The following is a 19457-nucleotide window of genomic DNA, read 5'->3' on the forward strand; positions in this document are numbered from 1 at the left end:
AGGGGAACTTGGAAGTCATGTATAAACTGTTTCAAATATCAAATGTGCATAATTTACAAATTATATCACATATTAACCAAAATTCACATATTGGTCATATGAGTCAGCAAAATTCATCTATGTGTTACTTGACAAAGTTTCTAGTTCTATGATATGTAAATTCTAGACAAAATCTGGGCTTCCACAGCTCCATATCAGTAGAGAATATCAAAAAGGTGCTGATAACTTTGAGATATAAAATTGAAATTTTATTTACAACATTGAAATGATATGGATATGTTAATGAACTAACACCAAAGTGGCACAGATAGAAATTTCTCTGTTCCCCCCCCAAAAAAAAATCCTAGAAAAATGAGACCTCCAATTCTTGCTACTCAGCACTCTTCCATCTCCATCAGATCTGTGCTGCTTAGTGCTCCCAACTCTAATCTATGATAATGTGAGTAATATTCTCTGCTTTTCCCCATCTCCATCTTTTTCCCCATGCTACTTACTTTACTGCATCGTTCTATCCAACATTCCCATACCTCTGTCTGCCTTTGTATCCCTCCCCACTTTTTGCCACTTCTCTCTGTGCTTTATTAAAGTGTTATAGCAAGCCTATTTCCTAATGTTAATTGTGGTCTTTTATAACAAGTACCCATAGAACTGTATGCACCTGCCCCTATTTCATAATTTCATAAATTAATTATCAATTCAGTATTATAGAACTAATTTGGTAGGACTCTTATCTTTACTTAAGTTTCCAAGTAGTTTATATAATATTGAAATTAATTATTCTTTAAATGTTTAAATCTTGATAGAATTCACTTGTAAATCCATCTGGTCCTGGGGTGGGGTGATTTCTTAGAGAATTAATTTTTGTTTTCTATAATTTAAAAATATATATATCTTATTTAAGCATTCTATTTTTTCCTGTTTACCTAGACAATTTATATTTTTATAACCATCATTTGAGTTAGATTGTTAATTTTATTAGCATGTAATTGGGCAAAATATTGCCTAATAATTGCTTTCATTTCATCTTCATTGGTAATAAATATAATATTTTCAATTTTGATATTGATAATCTGTTTTTTTTCCTTTTTCAAATCAAATTAAGTAATGGTTTACCTATTTTATTTTTTCATAAAACCAGCTTTATTAGTTTAATTTTTAATTTTCAGTTTTATTAATCTATCCTTTCATTTTTTGAGATCACCCCAATATAATCAACACATATCTCTATCCTCTATCTATGTAGATTCCTTCTAACACCCTAAAAATGAAAAAATTTCTAGAAGTTACACATATCATTTTTCCATATGTAAATATAATGGTTTAATTTTATTAATCTTTTCTGATTTCTCTTTCATGTTTATTTTTTTATAGTGTCTTATATCTTGCATGTCCACTCTCACCTGGATGCTTTCTCACTTGCTCTTGAAGTTCCTTAAAGATCTGATATATATTAGAAGCTACACATTTTATCTGGCCTGTGGCAATTCTTTGTACCACACCTACTGAATAGGCTGAATCAGATATTATATTTATATCTCCTGGATAATAAGTAAGAGCTAGAATGATTGCATACAATTCATTCTACTGAGTGGACTGAAAAGTTCTTATTACGCTCTTTATAGTTAAGTCATGAAAGTATACAGCACAAATATTATGTTTTGATGCATCTGTAAAGATAGTTGGTCCCTTAAGAGAAACCTTAGAAACCTTTACTTCAAGAATCCATCACCAATTATGTAATAGTCTGGTAATCTTTAATGGAGACTCATGTGTAAAATTTGGAGTCATGGACAATAAAATTTGCTACTCTGGGATGGTTTCACAGCATACATTGATTTGTGCATTAGTATAAAAGGTGTATGTCTTGTCAGGTCTTATCCCAGATAATTGTACTGCTTGCTTAATGGCCTTTAATAAGATCCTAGCCACAAGCACTGGGTAAGGAGTAAGGCTTTGTTCTGGTTGTGCAGGGAGGTTCACCCACTGTATCACACTATCTCCTTGAAGGACTGCTGTGGGTACCTCTTGTGTAGCAAAAACTGATATTTCCAAAGGTTTCTGAGTGACTCTTTCAACCACATTGGATAAAGCCAGTTCAACTTCTCTCAAAGTCTCTTGAGTTTCTTTTGTAAGCTGATATGGTGAGTTTAAAGCACTGTCTCCCCTTAAAATGTCATATAATGGTTGTAAATGATAGGTAGTTAAACCTCATACTGGATGCATCCACTGGATCTCTCCTATCAATTTCTGAAAGTCATTTAAGGTGTTTAGCTTCTCTGTTCTTAAAGAAAGCTTTTGTATTATAAGCATCTTAGGATATACTTCATATATGAAAGGAGCATGTCTTTGAATTTTTTTTTTTTTGGAGCTATATGCAATTTGTAATTCCTTAGTGTTTCTATGGTCTTTTGTAGACATGCTTCTAACATTTACTCTTCAGGAGCACACCCCAAGATATCATCCATGTAATGTAACAACATAACTTTTGGAAATGCTTTTCTTACTGGAGTAAGAGCAGCAGCAAATGCATTTGACACATAGTAGGGCTATTTTTTCATTCCCTGTGGCAAAACTGTCCATTTATGTCTTTTGTAAGGTTCAGCTAAATTTACGCTAGGTATTGAAAAGGCAAATCTTTTCAAATCCTCCTTATCCAGAGGGATAGAATAGAAACAATCCTTAATGTCTATAGCCCAAAGAGGCCATTCTCTAGGCAATTGAGTAGGAGATGGAAGTCCAGGCTGAAGAGTTCCCATAGTTTCCATCTGTTCGTTTACTTTTCTTAAATCACGCAATATCCTCCATTGTCCAGATTTCTTTTTTACAACAAATACAGGGGAATTCCAAGGACTTAGAGAAGGTGGTAAGTGTACTTGGTCAAATTGCTTTTGTACAATATCAAGTAAGACCTGAATTTTTTCACTTGCTGAGGGCCACTGTTCTACCCACATTGGTTTATCAGTTTTCCATTGAATGGGAATAGGTGAGAATGCAGGCAGGCCTTCAATAGGCCTAAAAAGCCAAAGTATTCAATTATAATCCTAACTGTTGTAAGATGTCTCTTCCTCATAAATTGATGGGGATTTTTCCAACTACAAAAGGAATAAAAATTCCTGTTTCACCTTCAAATATCCATCTCAAAGGGATAGCACTAATTTCAGCTGCTATTGATCCTCCTATGCCAGACATATAAGTGTCTGCCTTAATCTTTGGCCAATGCCTGGGCCAGCTGGCACCTCTAATGCTGTACAATCTGCACCTGTGTCTACCAATTCTTTCAATGGTATGCAGTTTACATAGATAGTGAGCATAGGATGGTCAGCTGTAACAACTGCAGTCCTAAATATTCCTGGATTCTGTTGCTGGGAGTCAAAATCTGGATAAATATCCCCAGATTGCCTATCAGGAGTATGTATCAGGAAACCTGATGCTACTACTTGTCCTGGTTGGTAAGTCACACATTGTCTACCTGTATTAGTGACTGGGATATTAGCTATACATTCTCCAGTTTCCTAAATCAGTGTATGGATAGACACTGTTTTGTAAGCACTCTCAGGAAGGGGAATGGTCAAGCCTATTATGTCTGGAGGCAAAGGATCCAGCAGCTGGACAGGCACAGATATGAGTATAAGATATCTCAGGGGATATCTCAGTAGTCCCAGCTGCATACAACTCTTATTCTCCCCAATTGTAATCTCTTTCCCCCATCAGGTTTCTTCTTGGCTGTTTGATCATATAATCCCTTTCTCCCATCAAGTTGCTTCCTGGCTGATTGATTATGTAAATTCTTTCTCCTATCAGATTGCTTCTCAGCTGATTGATCCTGTCAGAGTACTGAACTTCTAAAGACTCTCTGGATGTAACATTGGCTGCCATCATGATCCAAGTGTTTTTTGCAGTAGGCCCTGGAGCCAAGCCCTGCGTCTTGTTTCCCTGAGTCAGTCTACATTCTGATGCCCAATGGAAGCCTGTGTTGCATTTTGGATGTAGGGTTTTGGGTCTTGTTCTCCCACTCTTTCTTCTCTGCCAACATTGAGTTTTCAGATATTCTACTTTACCACATTAAAAGCATTGGTGAGCCTCTCTGCCAAAAGGGACCCTGTCTTCCCATATTCAGATCTTGAGAAGTCTGCCTCATGGCCTGGCTATAAAAGGCATTTGTGCCCATTGTGGCACAGCGTCTTATGATCTCTTCTAAAGGAGCATCCTTGTGTAGTCCTAGTATAATCTTCTACAAACTTCATTAGTACTTTCTTTAGCAAATTGTCTTATCATAATTTCTGTTGCTACATTTTCACCAATAATTTGTATGACAGCTGTCTGCAGACATCCCACAAAATCAGCAAAGGGTTCATTTGGACCTTGCACTATGAATGTTTTAGAAGGATATATTGTAAAATGTTACAATTGTGTTTTATCCCAATGTCTTCTATTCAAATATTTTTCAAATTCACTATCTATCCTTGTTATTATGGAACATCCATCCTATGTGATAATGTCTAATAAAATTAATCACATTTGGTACAGGTCAGCAGGTGAACAGGTTTGAAACAACATTCAGGAAAATGAGAAAATAGTAGTAGTAAAAGAGATTTGTGGATTACTCACTGTTGGAATTCTAGCATATACATCAACTATTACAATTGCTGTTTCAGCTGCACCTCTTTCAAAATCTGTTCAGACTGCTCAATTCTCAGATAAATTAGCAAAAAATATATCATAAGCTTTTAAGAACAAATTAGTATAGATAATGAGTTAAGACAAAAAGTAAACCTAGTGAAACAGTCATTAATATGGTTATAGAATCATGTAAATCATTTGGAATCTCAATTTCAGCTAACTTTTTAGCAGAAAACATGGCTAGAAATAGTGTCCATGGAATTAATCTTTTCAACATAGCAACCAAATATTCTAGTGGTTAAAAAGATAAATCATGTAAACAATCTGACTTCTATGCTTTTGTAATTTTTTCCCTCTCGCATACTTTATTTTGTTACTGACTGGCTTAGCCTTCTGTGCTTTTAAATATGTTTTGCAATCCTTCTCAACTATGAGAACTGAAGTCCATAGACTTCATCTTTTAAACAAGAACTGAGAGTTGTAGAAGGCCAGGAGGTGAGAATCCATTCCAGGTCTTGAATCTTATAGTAACTTGGCTTACCAACTTCCCTTTTCTTATTAAATAGCAGAGACATACTTAATACTTATTAAAATATTAATAAGAAACCTGGCAACTGAAGCAAAATGCAAACTCAACTATAAAATGGATAAAAGACATACATTTGAACTTAGGACAGGAAAAGCAGTCCACAATGGAGACTAAAGGCATTTGGGGAAAGGTACTTGAGGACATTAGGATGAAACACAATTGTGACATTTTACATATCCTTCTAACACATTCATGATTTGGATTCTGGTGCCATTGCTTAAAACAGTATCTGCAGTTAGAAATATGCGGTTATTTTTAAACATACTGTACAGTAGATCTCTTAGGGTCTTGAATATAATGTTTGGGCTAGCTTTCTAGAATTTAGGAGTGCAGGAGGCAGGAGAGCCACCAGGAGGATGGTCAGAAATGGAATGTCCCCTTTCCAGTCCTTCTAAGCCCTTAAAAACCCTATTACAATTACATCATTACAGCATACTGAATATGTATGAACTAGAGAAACATTATACCACCATGCTAAATACTAAATACTAAGTATATATATGAACTGGATAACCATCATCTCATCAGTTCCATTAAGTTAACACCTTGTTGTATGTATCCTTGTTTCAAGTACACTTCTCCAGAGTTACAGCTCTCTACAAAAAATGATAGTTCAGCCTTTATTAATTTACTTTTTCAGTGCAATCTCAATCAGATTACCAAAGAATTATTTAATGGAGCTGAAAAAAATAGCAAAATGTATCTGGTAGAATAAAAGGTCAAGAATATCAAGAGGATCTATGAGGAAAAAATGTGAATGAAGATAGCCTAGCAAACCCAGATTTCAAACTATATTAGAAGTTAATAATCACCAAAACAATCTAATACTGACTAAAAAGTAAAATGGTAGATCAGTGGAACAGCTTGGATACAAAATATACAGTAGTAAAAAACCATTGTGATCTTTTGTTTGATAAGCTCAAAGAACCCAAAGCTTTGGGGGAAAGAATTTACTATTTGACAAAAACTGCTGAGAAAAATGGAAAACAGTCTGGCAGAAACAGAGCATAAATTAATATCTCACACTACATACCAAGAAAAAATCAAATGGGTACATGATTTAAACATAAAGGGTAATACCATAAACAAAATAAGAGAGAATGGTAAATTTTACCTGCCAGATTTATTGATAAGGGAAAAGATTATAATCAAATAAGAAACAAAGAAGATCACAGAATGTAAAATGGATAATTTTGATTACATGAAATTAAAAAAGGTCTTGTATAAACAAAACCAATGTAGCCAAAATTACAAGAAAAGCAGGAAATTAGAATTTTTTTTTTTACAGAGAGTTTCTTTGACAAAGATCTCATTCCTCAAATATTTGGGAAACTGAATAAAATTTATAAAGGGCTAAGAACAGGGTCTTCTCAGAAGAAATTAAAGATACAATGTTTTATGCCATCTAGCTGCCCAGTGAAATCATTTGAGAAAAATTTAGTTACTCTAATCAGTACAATGATCCAAGACAATTCCAAATGCCCTGTGCAGAAAGGGAAATCTTAATTAGACCTCCATTTGGATTCCCTTTGTATCCCAGAGATCTTTGAAGGAAAAATTGAGTATCCTAAGTAGTGGTAGAGATTCAAAAGAATTTTTTATTGTATTAAACCCAATTTGTACATGTGGGCCCTTGGTGAAAAAGAGGCATCCCAATTCCTGCTTTGGACCCCATGCTTGAATGTTATAGCTCTTGATACCTAAGTATTGCTGCACAAGCATCAAGCCAACGCAGTTGGATTTTACCTGAGGGTGAGGGGATGATGATTCCATGTCCTAAATCTCTGCAGGAAGATCCTCAAAATGACCTGGGAAGTTCTGAAGAGATCAGGTTTCCTTTTGAGATAGGAAACTTGATATTCATTGTCTTTTCTTTACCTTTGACTTGGGAAGGCACATTGTTAAATGCCAACAAGCAGTAGCTGCTGATAAACATTGTGAAATGTTATTTATTGAATCTGCACAACTCTGTAGTAGAGAAATTGTGTTTTCTACCTGTACATGTGTAACTATAATCTGACCTATGACAAGTGAACTTTTTGAAATTTTTTTTTCTTATATGGCATTATGGAAATCAGTAAGAAGACAATGCTTATGCTTGTCTGGGACCCTAGGAAACTGTTTTAGATTAATGGTATAGACAATGTGTTAAAAGTGTACCCTGGATGATTTATCAAAGGTAGCAAAGGTTTTAATAGGGTAGGGAGGGCAGTTAATGTGGGAAACAATCAGTGGCAAGTTTTTTGAACATACTTCTGGGCATGTATAATGGAGAGACCCTCCCCTCTTTTGGGCAAGACTATGTATCCTCTCACTACTTCCTGGTGGTGAAAAGTCTTTTAATTTATTGCTGAGGCAGTATTGAGCATACACACAGAAGATTCAAACAAAGGGATTTTTGTTCTCTTCTCTGGTAGATTTTGAAAGAGGAGGAAGAATTGCAGCAAAAAGAACTCAGGATGGGGAAAAAGAACTCAGCTTCTCTCCCTGACCTGGTCATGTATTTGTGTATTCATTTAGCATTCTGTTTATACTGATTCTTATTTGTCTATTCTTTCTTGATCTGAGGTGAATGAGTATCTGAAAACAGGACAGATCAAATTATAACCTTGTGAGTTTCAAAAGACGGGAAGAGCCATCAGAGGTCCAGCAAATGGAATTATTTGCAGAAACTGCTGATAACAGCAGCAGCAGCAGCAGCAGCAGAGTTTGGAAAAGAACCAGCTCTGAGAAGTGACTTCTTCCACCCAGCCTATCAAGGAACTGAACCATCAGCTCTTCCACAGCCAGAAGTAAATTCTGTGGGGACTCTGAGAAGAAAGGGAAAAGGGCTTCTATGGCCAATCTGCCCCCAGTCCCAGTTGGGATAGAGAACATTTTGTAGAAATCACTTTTGAGTCCACTCTCTCCAGAACTTGGTTAAGGAACTGTGCTGGTGTATAAAAGATAGAGTGTAATCCTTGGTTTGGAGGATGTTGTGCTTGGTCTTTGTTATATCTTCTCACTAAATATTCTTTTGTAATAGTTTTTTGTTTTTGTTTTGTTTTTGCTGAGGCAACTGGGGTTAAGTGACTTGCCCGGGGTCACACAGCTAGGAAGTGTTAAAGTGTCTGAGGTCACATTTGAACTCAAGTCCTCCTGACTTCAGGGATTGTGCTCTATCCACTGCACCACCCAGCTGCCCCTGTAATAGTTAATTAATGCTAATTGGGGGGGATGGCTTCTGGTTACATGACATGGGTCATATACCAGATAGGGGACTCATGAATAATAGTAGAGAATAGATAATTTGACATATAGATAAGAAGACGATAATGAATGAATAAATGATAGAGACAGATGATAGATAAATACATAGATAAATAGATTTATTAAGTACCACTATATGCTGGTATTATACTAAGCACTGAAGATGCAAATAAAAGCAAATAAAATGATTCTTGCCATCAAGGAACTTAAATTCAAATGAGAAAGACAACACATAAAGAGGATCTGAAAGTTGGGATATAGTTAAGAACCTGGTGTTACTGTTGGAAGATGTCTTGGAAGTTTGATAGAAACCTAGACCTGAGAGAGATGGCTATCAAAGTCCAGTGTGTCTCCAAGATAGAATCCCATTCTCAAGAGGAAGGGAACAGGAATGATGGCTAATTGGAGCATAATACAGACTAAATAGTGTATAAGCTGCTCTTTCAAAATCCAATATAGCTCCAGGTTCTAGAAACCAGGTCCTTCAACTGGTCACCCAACCTGCTAAGTCAATTTGAACTGAAAGAGTAAGCCTTAGAATGTGCAATGTATTATGCATATTTTTATACAGCTTTCTCTTTTTAATAGATTCCTTGCTATTTAGTCATAATCATGAAATCACTGAGCCAATTCTAATAATAACTGCATTTCTATAGTTCTGTAAGTACTCTCAAAGCACTTTCATTCCTCATAAGAACCCTGTGGCTTAAGTTATGTGAATATTACTATCCTGGGGCCAATTTTAAAACTCTTATTGTATCTGACCTCATAGAAAATTATTTTGAGGAGCAGAGTGAAGTGGTGGACAGGTTCTTAGCCTGGGAGTTAAAAAGGCCGATGTTCAAGTCCTGCCTTTGCTCTCTACTAGCTCTAGGACTGTATCTCTCAGTGCCTCAAGAATACCTCTAGGATTATATATATAGGTGTGTTACTGACCTGCAAGAGGGAAAGGAGATTTCAAGCCATGAAAGACAGTCCCTCATTCCCTCCAAAATTATATCTGATCTGCTAATTCTCCAAAAAAGATGGTACCATTTCATAGTTCTTCCAATAGTGTACTATTTAAATTATCTTTTTATCTATGTGGTTAATTTAGTGAGTAAAACATGGTACCTCAAAATGTATTCTTTTAACTGATTTTTAAATCCTGACAATAAAAAGAAGTTGGAGAGGTTTGCTGGTGTTTTTCTTTCTGAATCCAGCCCTTAAGTGACCTCAAGGAGAGCACCCCGGGGGCTCTTGTAAAAGGAGGGAAGAGTAAAAACACCAGAGGCTTCAGAGTGAATTCCCTATATAATTAGGAGTGGGAGAAGAACAGAGAGAAGAGTGGGAGAACATTCCTAGATGTAATGAAAAGTTGTCTTCAGTGGGCAAGATGGATAGCATATTGAATTACCCTGTTTCCTAGGTAATGGGAATGTTTTTAACAGTATCTGAGTTCTATTTATCCCCAAGACCCACTGGGTAGAGGATGTCTAGTTAGAAAAGTGAATGGGCATATGTAGCAGCCCCCCAGAGTACCCTCACTCCTGGATTGGGTTCTCCAAGGAATATTTATCTCACCTTTAAGGTACTTTGTGTGTTCATACTCTTAAAACCCTATAGTTCATGAGTCCAAATCAGTGCATATACCTTTATTAACCAGACAATTGACACAATTATCTTGAAGCAAAGAGATTTGCCAAAATAACATAGCATGAGCAATCGCAACAAAACATTCTCCCATAAATCTGGAGCAGTTTCCCACAAATCCTTACATCATCAAAGGAAAGTGTGTACCTGCAGAAGTTATGCTAGTAGAAAGGTCCAGACTCAGGGAATACATATGGACAAATTAACTCAACCTCCAGCTCTTCAAGGACCCAATGTCTTTTCTCTTTTTATAATATTTTAATGGTGCCCCTCCCAGTGCAGCATCTCTGATGAGCAGGATACTCATCTGGACATCTTCTCTTCATAGACTAATTTTTGATAGACAAGAATTAACACCCTCTGAACTCAAATAGCTCCTCTAGTCTCAGTCCTTGACTGGACTTGCTCATTGTTACTTGTGTTGTCTTTCTAGTGGGTGAGTAGTTCTGTTGCAAATCCCTAGGTTGAGGGATAGAAATGCAGTCTCAGTGGCTAAGTGCTTTGTTCCCAAGTCACAGAGCTCAAATTTCCCAGAGATGTTTCTTGTCTAGATTCTCAATGTCTCTCTAGAAAGTGTACCATGCTTTTCATTGGGGGGACATTTAATATGGCTGATCCTTGGTCATCCAAAGGCTAGGTGTCTCTGAGTTCCATCAGTTTGGATTGAAGAACTTCTTTGTATTTTGTAAAGGAATAACAGAGGATAGGTACTTAACACACACCAGTTCTACATAGGAGCAACCAAGGGCTACAGGAGATCATGGCTAAACCCTCCTCATGTGTGCAACCCATCAGTTGGTCCAATGATGCCAGCAAGCAAACATGTAGAACATATCTACCACCACATGATTTGACCTCTTATCAACAGGATAATTTTGTCAGTGTATAAACAGTGCCCTTTACCTGATCCCTATGGAAATGGTGCAATTCAACAACATCCTGCAGAACTTCAACTATATGAGGAAAGCAAGGAGTTGTGGAACAGTATGTTGCTTAACATGACCACCTTCTCCCCTTGAACCTAGCACTCCCTGTCCCCTTTACCTTCTCTAAAGTCTATCTGGATATGTGGAACCTCTAACTAGCTGGATAGATTTGCTCTGTTTGGAAGGGGTTAAGAGTCCCTTGTAGCCTAGACCAACAGCTGCTCCTAGGATATTGCTTGTAACTATACCTGGGTGAAGGAGTGGGGATGGGGGGAAAACTGGGGACATGCTCCTTCTTGACCCAAGAGCCAATAAATAGTTTGAGGTAGGTAGAAGCAGGCAACTCTGCTTGGGAGGCAAATGCTGGACAGTCTCTGATATTTATTTGGCATTTATAAATAGATCAATTCTCCTTGTTTTTAACTTATCTGGGATCTGGGAGATGAGAAATCTATCCTTCCAGGAAGTAATAATTGAGAGTTCTAAACCTTTACCTCCTGTCCCAACATCATCCAGACAGACAAATCAGAGAAACAACGATGCTTATTAAGGATTTTTCTAGCCTTGTTTTCAGCTCCACAAGCTGCTGTCTGATTTCATTGTCATTCAGTATGAATGACATAGGGACACACATGAATGACATGCAGGGGTGACTCCTTTGACAGAAGGGTTCATAAGCAAGAGAACATGCTGATCTTGAAGACTGCTTCCTGTGAGAAAAAATAAAGATGTACTACTGAAGATATAGAATGGCCGTTATTAGAAAAAAAATTTAAAATACATTAGCATATCATTGACTCTATTGCTTACCTCTTATATTCTTTGGTTTCATCAGCTGGGCTGGTAGGAAATTAATCAGTCAGGAGAATTTCTCTCCCTACAATATGTAAATGTGATTAAATCTTCGAAAAGATGGACCTGCCAATAATTATTGAGCTTCCTGATGGAGAATGAGTCTAGAATTAAAGAACAGATGAATAAATCTGGTAAAGTGTCTGGAAAAATACCAAACTTATGTTCCATGAATGTGCGTGCGTGGTGTGTATGTGTGTGTGTGTGTGTGTGTGTGTGTGTATAAAGATTGCTCTGGAATGTGAGCCAACATTTGTTTGGGAAAGGGGATGACTAAGGAGAAGCCACAAAAAAGCATCAAACTGAGATGGGGGCTCCAGCACTGGAACAGTTCATAGGAAACCAACTGAGTATGGGGAATTTATTTTATTTTTTATGTTGTATTATATTTTTACTTATTTATATCTTAATAATAGTTTTTATTTTCAAAATATATGCAACGATAGTTTTCAATATTCACCCTTGCAGAACCTTGTGTTCCAAATTTTTCTAGCTCCCTTCCCCTCACTTTGCTTCCCTAGACTGCAGATAATCCAATTATGTTAAACATGTGCAATTCTTCTATACATATTTCCACATTTATCGTGCTGTACAAGGAAAATAAGATCAAAAAGGAAAAAAATAAGCAATAAAAAAGCAAGTAAAAATAACAAAAAAGGTGATAAGACTATGTTGTGACCCACATTTAGTATAGGGAATTTATATTAAAATTAAATTAGCTAATGCAGAACCAAGATGACTGAAGAAAGGCAGGGACTTGCCTGAAATCTCCCCCAATTCCCTTCAAATACTTTCAAATGATAATTCTAAACAAATTCTAGAGTGCTATAACCCACAAAAAGATGGAGCAAAACAATTTTCCAGCCCAAGACGACTTAGAAGGTTAGCAGGAGAGATCTGTTGCATTGGGGTGAACAAACCAGGAGTAGGCTTCAGGGTGACTAAATCAGTGGCAGCAGTGGTGATTTCCAGAGCTCTTACTCCCACAGTAAGAGAATTAGAGAACAAGTTAGAAGGAGATTCATGGGGTGGGGGTGGGGGGGAGTCATTTTGCTGACACCAAGGGCAGAACTCTGTTAGATTGCCTATATTTAGATCCGGATGTCAGTCCTGCTTTGTAGTCCAAATGCAAGGAAGAGCACTAGCGTAACAGAGCTCAAAGCTGCAGGGAGTAGAGACCCTTTTCATAGGGTTTCAGAGTTGAAAAAACCATTCATGGTCACTCACAAATCAGTGCACAGTATAAAAAACCTCTCTAGATCATATCACCTTTAAAAAGTCCAAAACTTACAGATCCCCAGAATTACCTCTAAAAATAGCTGCACAAAAATCCTCAAGCTTGGATCAGTACCTCCTCCACTTAGGAAGCAAAGCCCCACTTGAGTCTAGTTAAAACTCAAGAAATAAATTGGAAAATGAGCAAACAGAAAAAAAATTTCTGCCTATAGAAAGTTACTGTAGTGACAAGAAAAATCAGAATACATACTCCAAAGAAGACAAAGTCAAAATTCCTGCATCCAAAACCTCAAAGAAAAATATAAATTGGTCTCAGGCCATGAAGAACTCTAAAAGGATTTTTAAAAAATCAAATGAGAAAGGTAGAGAAAAAAATGGGAAGAGAAATGAGAGTGATGCAAGAAAATCATGAAAAAAGAATCAATAGCTTGATTAAGGGAGGTGCAAAAAAATATTGAAGAAAATAGCATAAGAAAAAGAATAGGCCAAATGGTAAAACAGACCCAAGAATCCAATAAGAAGAAGAATTCATTAAAAAGTGAAATTGGCCAAGTGGAAAAAGATATTAAAAAATTCACTGAAGAGAAAAAGTCCTTAAAAGATAGAATTGGCCAAATGGAAAAGAAGGAACAAAAGCTCATTGGAGAAAAAAATTCCTTAAAAGTTAAAATTGGTCAAACAGAAGCTAATGACTTCATGAGACATTAAGAAACAACCAAACAAAATTAAAAGAATAGAAAAAAACATAGAAAAATGTAAAATATCACTGGCTTGTGAAAAACTGACTAGAAAATAGATTCAGGAGAGACGATTTAAGAATTATTGAACTACCTGAAAGTCATGATAAAAAAGAGCTTAGAAATCATCCTTCATGAAATTATCAGGGAAACTGCCCTAAGATTCTAGAATCAGAGGGTAAAATTGAAATTGAAATAATCTACCAGTCACCGCCTGAAAGAGATCCAAAAAATAAAAACTCTTAGAAATATAATATTCAACTTCTATAGCTCTTAAATCAAGGAGAAAATATTGCAAGCAGCCAAAAAAGAAACAAGTCAAATATCATGGAGCCAGTCAGCATAATACAAGATTTAACAGCTTCCACATTAAAGTATTATAGGATAATATGATATTCTGGAGGGCAAAAGAGCTAGGATTACAACCAAGAATTATTTATCCAGCAAAAAAACTAAGGTATAATCATTCTACAGGAAACTGAACATTCAAGTGAAATAAAAGATTATTAACTATTCCTGATGAAAAGACCGCTGAATAGAAAATTTTACTTTCAAATATAAAATGCAAAAGAAGCATAAAAAGGTAAACAGGAAAAAGAAATCACAAAGGATTCAATAAGGTTAAACTGTTTATATTCCTATATGAGAAATTGATAGTTATAGCTTCTAAAAACTTTTTTAAATGAAAAAAGAAGAATGTAGGAGGAAAAGGAGAAAGGGAGAAGTATAATTAATAGGACAGGATTATTATCTGACATAAAAGAGGCCTGAAAGAGATTTTACAATAGAGGGGGAAGTGGGAGGAGTGGAGAGAGGACTTCAAGGACCTTGCTCTCATTACAATTAGCTCAAAGAAGAAATAAAACAAAATACACATCCACTTGGATGTAGAAATCTATCTTACCATACAGAAAAGTAGAAAGGGAAAAGAATAAAAGAAGGTGGGAGATAGGTGATAGAAGGGAGGACAGTTTAGGAGAGGTAAAAGTCAGAAGCAAAAAACTTTTAAGAATGGGAAAGGTAAAATGGGAGAGTGTAGGATAAACTGAGGGGAAATAGGATGGAGGGTAATAGAGAGTTGATAATTATTACTGTGAAAAAAATTTTTTACAGTGAGTTTCTCTGATAGACTTCATTTCTCAAACAGAAAATGGATCAAATTTATAGAAATAAGAGCTATTCCTCAAATGATAAATTATCAAAGGATATGAACAGTTTTCAAAAAAAATTAATCAAACTATCTATAGTGATATGGAAAATGCTCTAAATCACTATTGAAGAGAGAAATGCAAATTAAAGCAACTCTGAATTACTACCTCACACTTGTCAAATTGGCTAATATGACAGAAAAGGAAAATGTTAAAGTGGAGGGGCTGTGGGACAATTAAAGCACTAATGTATTATTGGTGAAGTTGTATACTGATTCAACCATTCTGGAGAACACTTAGGAACTATGCCCAAAAGGTTATAATACGATTCACACCCTTTGATCTAGAAGTGCCAGTACTAGATCTGAATCCAAAAAGACATTTAAAAAAAGGAAAAAGAACTTACATGTACAAAAATATTTATAGCAGCTCTTTTAGTGGGGGCAAAGAATTGGAAATGAGGGGATATCTATCAGCTGGGGAATGGCTAAGCAAGTCGTTATATAAGATTATAATGAAATACTATTGTGCTTTAAGAAATGATGGGGAAAAAAGAAGAAATTATGAGAATGCTCTCAGAAAGACATATAAACTGATGCAAAGTGGAATGAACAAAACCAGGAGAACATTGTACACAGTAGCAATATTGTATGATGATTCACAATGAATAACTTGACTATTCACAGAAATATAATGATCCAAGACAATTCCATAGGACTTATGATGAAAAGTTCAATCTATCGTTAGAGAAAGAACTGGTAGAATTTGAATGCAGATCAAAGATATTTTTTCTTTCTTTTTCTTGTGTTTTTTTTTTCCTTTGTTTTCTTTCATAGAATGACTTACATAGAAATCTCTTTTGCATGACTATGTCAAATTGCTTGCTTTGTGAATGGGAGAGGAAGACAATTTGAAATTCAAAATTTGAAAAAAATGTTTAAATTGTTTTTACATGTAATTGGGGAAAACAAAATAAATAAGATTTTTTAAAAGAAAAAGAGATTTCTCCCAGTTCTGGAGACAAACACATTAGAAAATAAAAGGTCCTTAACTAATTCATAAAATATATTATCCAGTACATAAGACCTCTGAAGTTGCTCAAAATACATTTTTCATTAATAATATAAATTAAATAAATTAACTAAAAACCCTAATATACCTAGTTAGAGAACTCTTTTATAAGATTTACTTATTTACCAAGCAACACTGTTTCTGTTATTTTTGCCTATTATTCTTCCTTTTCTAAACAAAGCCTAATGACTCATATCTCAACAGTGCTTTAAAATATATAAAGAGCTTTTTCCCATCTGTCCTAAGAGATCAGTTATACAACTGATTGTATTATTCCCATTTTACAGGTACAAAAAGGGAGGTAAAATCATTTGCTTGAGGTCTCAGAGCTAATAAACGATACAGGCAATTGACTGACACTATAGGTCTAGTGATTCCATCTTCACTGAATTACCTGTTTCCAATTATCTAGAAAATATACTGATGCTGTTTAATGTGCATAGTAGAAATGAAAAGAAAGAGGAAGAAAGTGCATGAAGTGGGCATCCTTTTGAAGTAATATCAGCCAAAAAACCTAATGAAAATCATTGGTGATCAGCTGTGACAGATCTCTGAGCCCAGGGAACCAGGAGACTTTGTCATTTGTAGAACTTGAGTTCAGGGATCAATGAAGTTTAGAAAGAAGTGAAAGTGAAAAGTAGCCTTTGCTAAGGGCAAGGTCCTTCTAAACTGAGCATAGTTAGCAAGGGCAAAGAGTCTAATCTTGCACAATAAATAACCTGTGGGTTAGATTCTACAGAATTCTGCATTCAGCATGAGTTTATTAATTCTTATAGCTTCTTCCTCCAAAGAGAACGGGGAAATAAAGTTGTAGAGATAAATGGAGGAGGAGGGCTAGAATCTGGGATAAATAAAAGGTGGGGAAGCCATGAAAATGTTTTCTCATTTACAATTGGCTTCTGATTAAGGAAGTTCTATGCAAGAGCTACTCAATAGCTACGTGGGAAGCTTCTTAGAGAATGTTCCTTTTTTGCTAAAGGTGAGAACTTGGAGGTACTAACTTGGGCCAGGAAGCAGGTAGTCCAGAACAGAGTTTCTCACTTTCCTCCATATTCTCTGGGAACTCTTCTGGCTCTTCATTATTCCTCCATCTTTCACCTTTGTGCTGGCTGGAGGCTGAAGGGAGCAGAGCCAAAGGACTAGCGGCAACAGCTCTTGGAACCAAGGAGAGAGAAGACCTCCAGAAAACTAGCCGAGTCCCAAGTGAAGGAGATAAGATTTTGGAAGAGACAATAAAAGACTGTACTTTAATCCCTGGCTGCATTTGGGGTGATTATTGATCTGAACTGATACTAGGGCTACCTCCCCAAGAAATCTGCTCCCAGAGAACCATTATATTTTAAAGAAGAAGAATACCAAATTTTGAAGTAGAAAGGCCCTCATTTTATAGATGAGGAAGTAGAGGTTATGAGGTCCAAAAGAGGGTTGGGGACTTTCCAATGGTTCTTTGACAAGGTCCTGACAATGTTAAGACTCTCTTGTTATCCATTCTGCATCCCCTGGTAAGGGCATAGACCGTAGGTTCAGATTTTTAAACATTGTTTATTGGGTTTCATTTTTGGTTCTTCAAGACCTTACGCCATCATAGGAGGATAGAGTGGATGTATAGGTAGAGGGGAGAAAAATTATTGTAATGGGGCTTCCAAGAACTTGGTATCTGTAATACAAAAGACATTGATGGATTCACATTGAGGAATAGATGCTGGCTAAGATTTCTTTTGTACAAATGATCTGTTTCTTTCCCTGGACTCTTTCTCTTTTACATGAAAGTTCCTCAGTTCAGTAGATCTCCAACTCTTGTAGTTCAGTCTGCTGTGAAGCCATTGCTAATCTCTTCAAGGCCCAAGACCCTGGTTCCTGAGTTCTCAGAATAAAAGAAACAAAGATTGATAACAGAAGTCAGATGCCACCCAATTAGAGTTCTGACTCCAATCCCTAGTTACAGTGGATTTCCCTTGCCCAACCTTCTTATAATCAAAAGTGGAGTAGCCAGGGTTCACAAACCAAAGAGAGTTTGGAAAAGAAGCTGCTAGAATTGCAAGGGTCATCTCTCCCAACTTCTACCCAAATCACAAATCCTGTCCTCAATAATCCTAGCAAGAGGACATCTGGCTTCTATTCCCCAATGGTGATAGAAGCCCTTCTCACCTTTTTCCTATGGTTGAGTTGAAATCTGCACTTTCTATCATGTTTATAGGTACTAGATCTGACTGGATTTATTCCTTGGAAAAGGGTGTTAGACTTGAAGTTGAGGGACATGGTTCAGTTCAGACGCTTACTGACTATGTGACCATAGGCAAATGATTAGTGTCTCTGAGTCTCATATTCCTCATTGAAAAAGTGGAGCCAATAATACTTGCACTGCCTACTTGTATGGGGGAAGCACTATGTAAACCTATAATAAGAGGTTTTTTACTTAATGTGAGTCATGATTATCCCTGAGGACTATTTGAACACTCCCATCCCATGGTGAGAATTGATGATTTCCAGATCCTTAGACAAGATTTGGCATCCAATGACAAGTAATTGGTTCAGGCTAGAGACTTTAGGGACAGTGATACAGCTAGTACTTTCAGATGATTGGTGTAAAGGAATTCCCTAGGAAGCACCATTCAAGCAAAGTCATCATGGAGACACTGATGATTCCTATATGATGCTCCCATCCCCTCTATGGCTGCTCTTAGGACAATATTCCTAAGTGCTTTCTACCCCGCTTTCCTAGTTATGACACTGCTTTAATTGAGGCGTTAGTTGCTTTTACTACATGTCATTTTCCTTACCTAAAGTTTCCTTCTTTTTACCCACCAAATATTCTGATTCTTGATCTATAAGATTTCCCCTCTCACCATTCTTCTTCCTTCTCAACCTCATTCAATTCACTTTCTTCTTTTAGTTCTTTCCTTAATCCTCCCAGGCTGTTTAAAGGAGCAACTACAGTTTGAGAAAATCAAATATTAAGCCCACCATTGTAGCTGCTTGGCTAAATGATTTCTGGTCTCTCTTGACTTACTTCTCTCACTCTAGTCCCATAGCCTTGAACAATTCTCCTTCTCCCCTTGCTTCCTCCATGAACATATACTTCTTTCCTGATTCCGTCCAGGTAATGTCCTCAGATTCTGAATTTTTGCCATTTTTGCTTCCAATAAATCCTCAGTTGTCTAAATTTTTAAGGTCAATTTTTAGTTACCTGGATATTTGCATGTATGGTTAATCTTAAAGTAATTTCTATTAGGATTGGTCTGTTTTTATAAATCTCTCCCTCCCTTCCAAAGAATATTTGCTTCCCTAATTATATTTTGCTCATGCTAAAACTAAAATTATTCTTACTTTCTGAGTATATTCCTCTGAAAGCAAAGTTGGCTGGGGGAAGGGGAACTGACCACTCTCAGAGCAAATT

The 19457-nt window shown here is 36.3% G+C and overlaps 1 long non-coding RNA gene across 1 annotated transcript in view; it reads left to right on the forward strand.

Moving 5' to 3' along the window:
- The window catches only part of LOC116423404, a 105377-nt gene extending 97111 nt beyond the window's left edge, over positions 1-8266 (forward strand). Inside the window, exon 3 of the long non-coding RNA XR_004234002.1 lies at positions 7778-8266. This is a non-coding gene — a long non-coding RNA (uncharacterized LOC116423404). The remainder of the gene's footprint in view (positions 1-7777) is intronic.
- The last annotated feature ends 11191 nt before the right edge of the window (positions 8267-19457 follow it).

The sequence above is a fragment of the Sarcophilus harrisii genome, chromosome 4 (assembly GCF_902635505.1).
Source record: "Sarcophilus harrisii chromosome 4, mSarHar1.11, whole genome shotgun sequence".
Taxonomy (NCBI): Eukaryota; Metazoa; Chordata; class Mammalia; order Dasyuromorphia; family Dasyuridae; genus Sarcophilus; species Sarcophilus harrisii.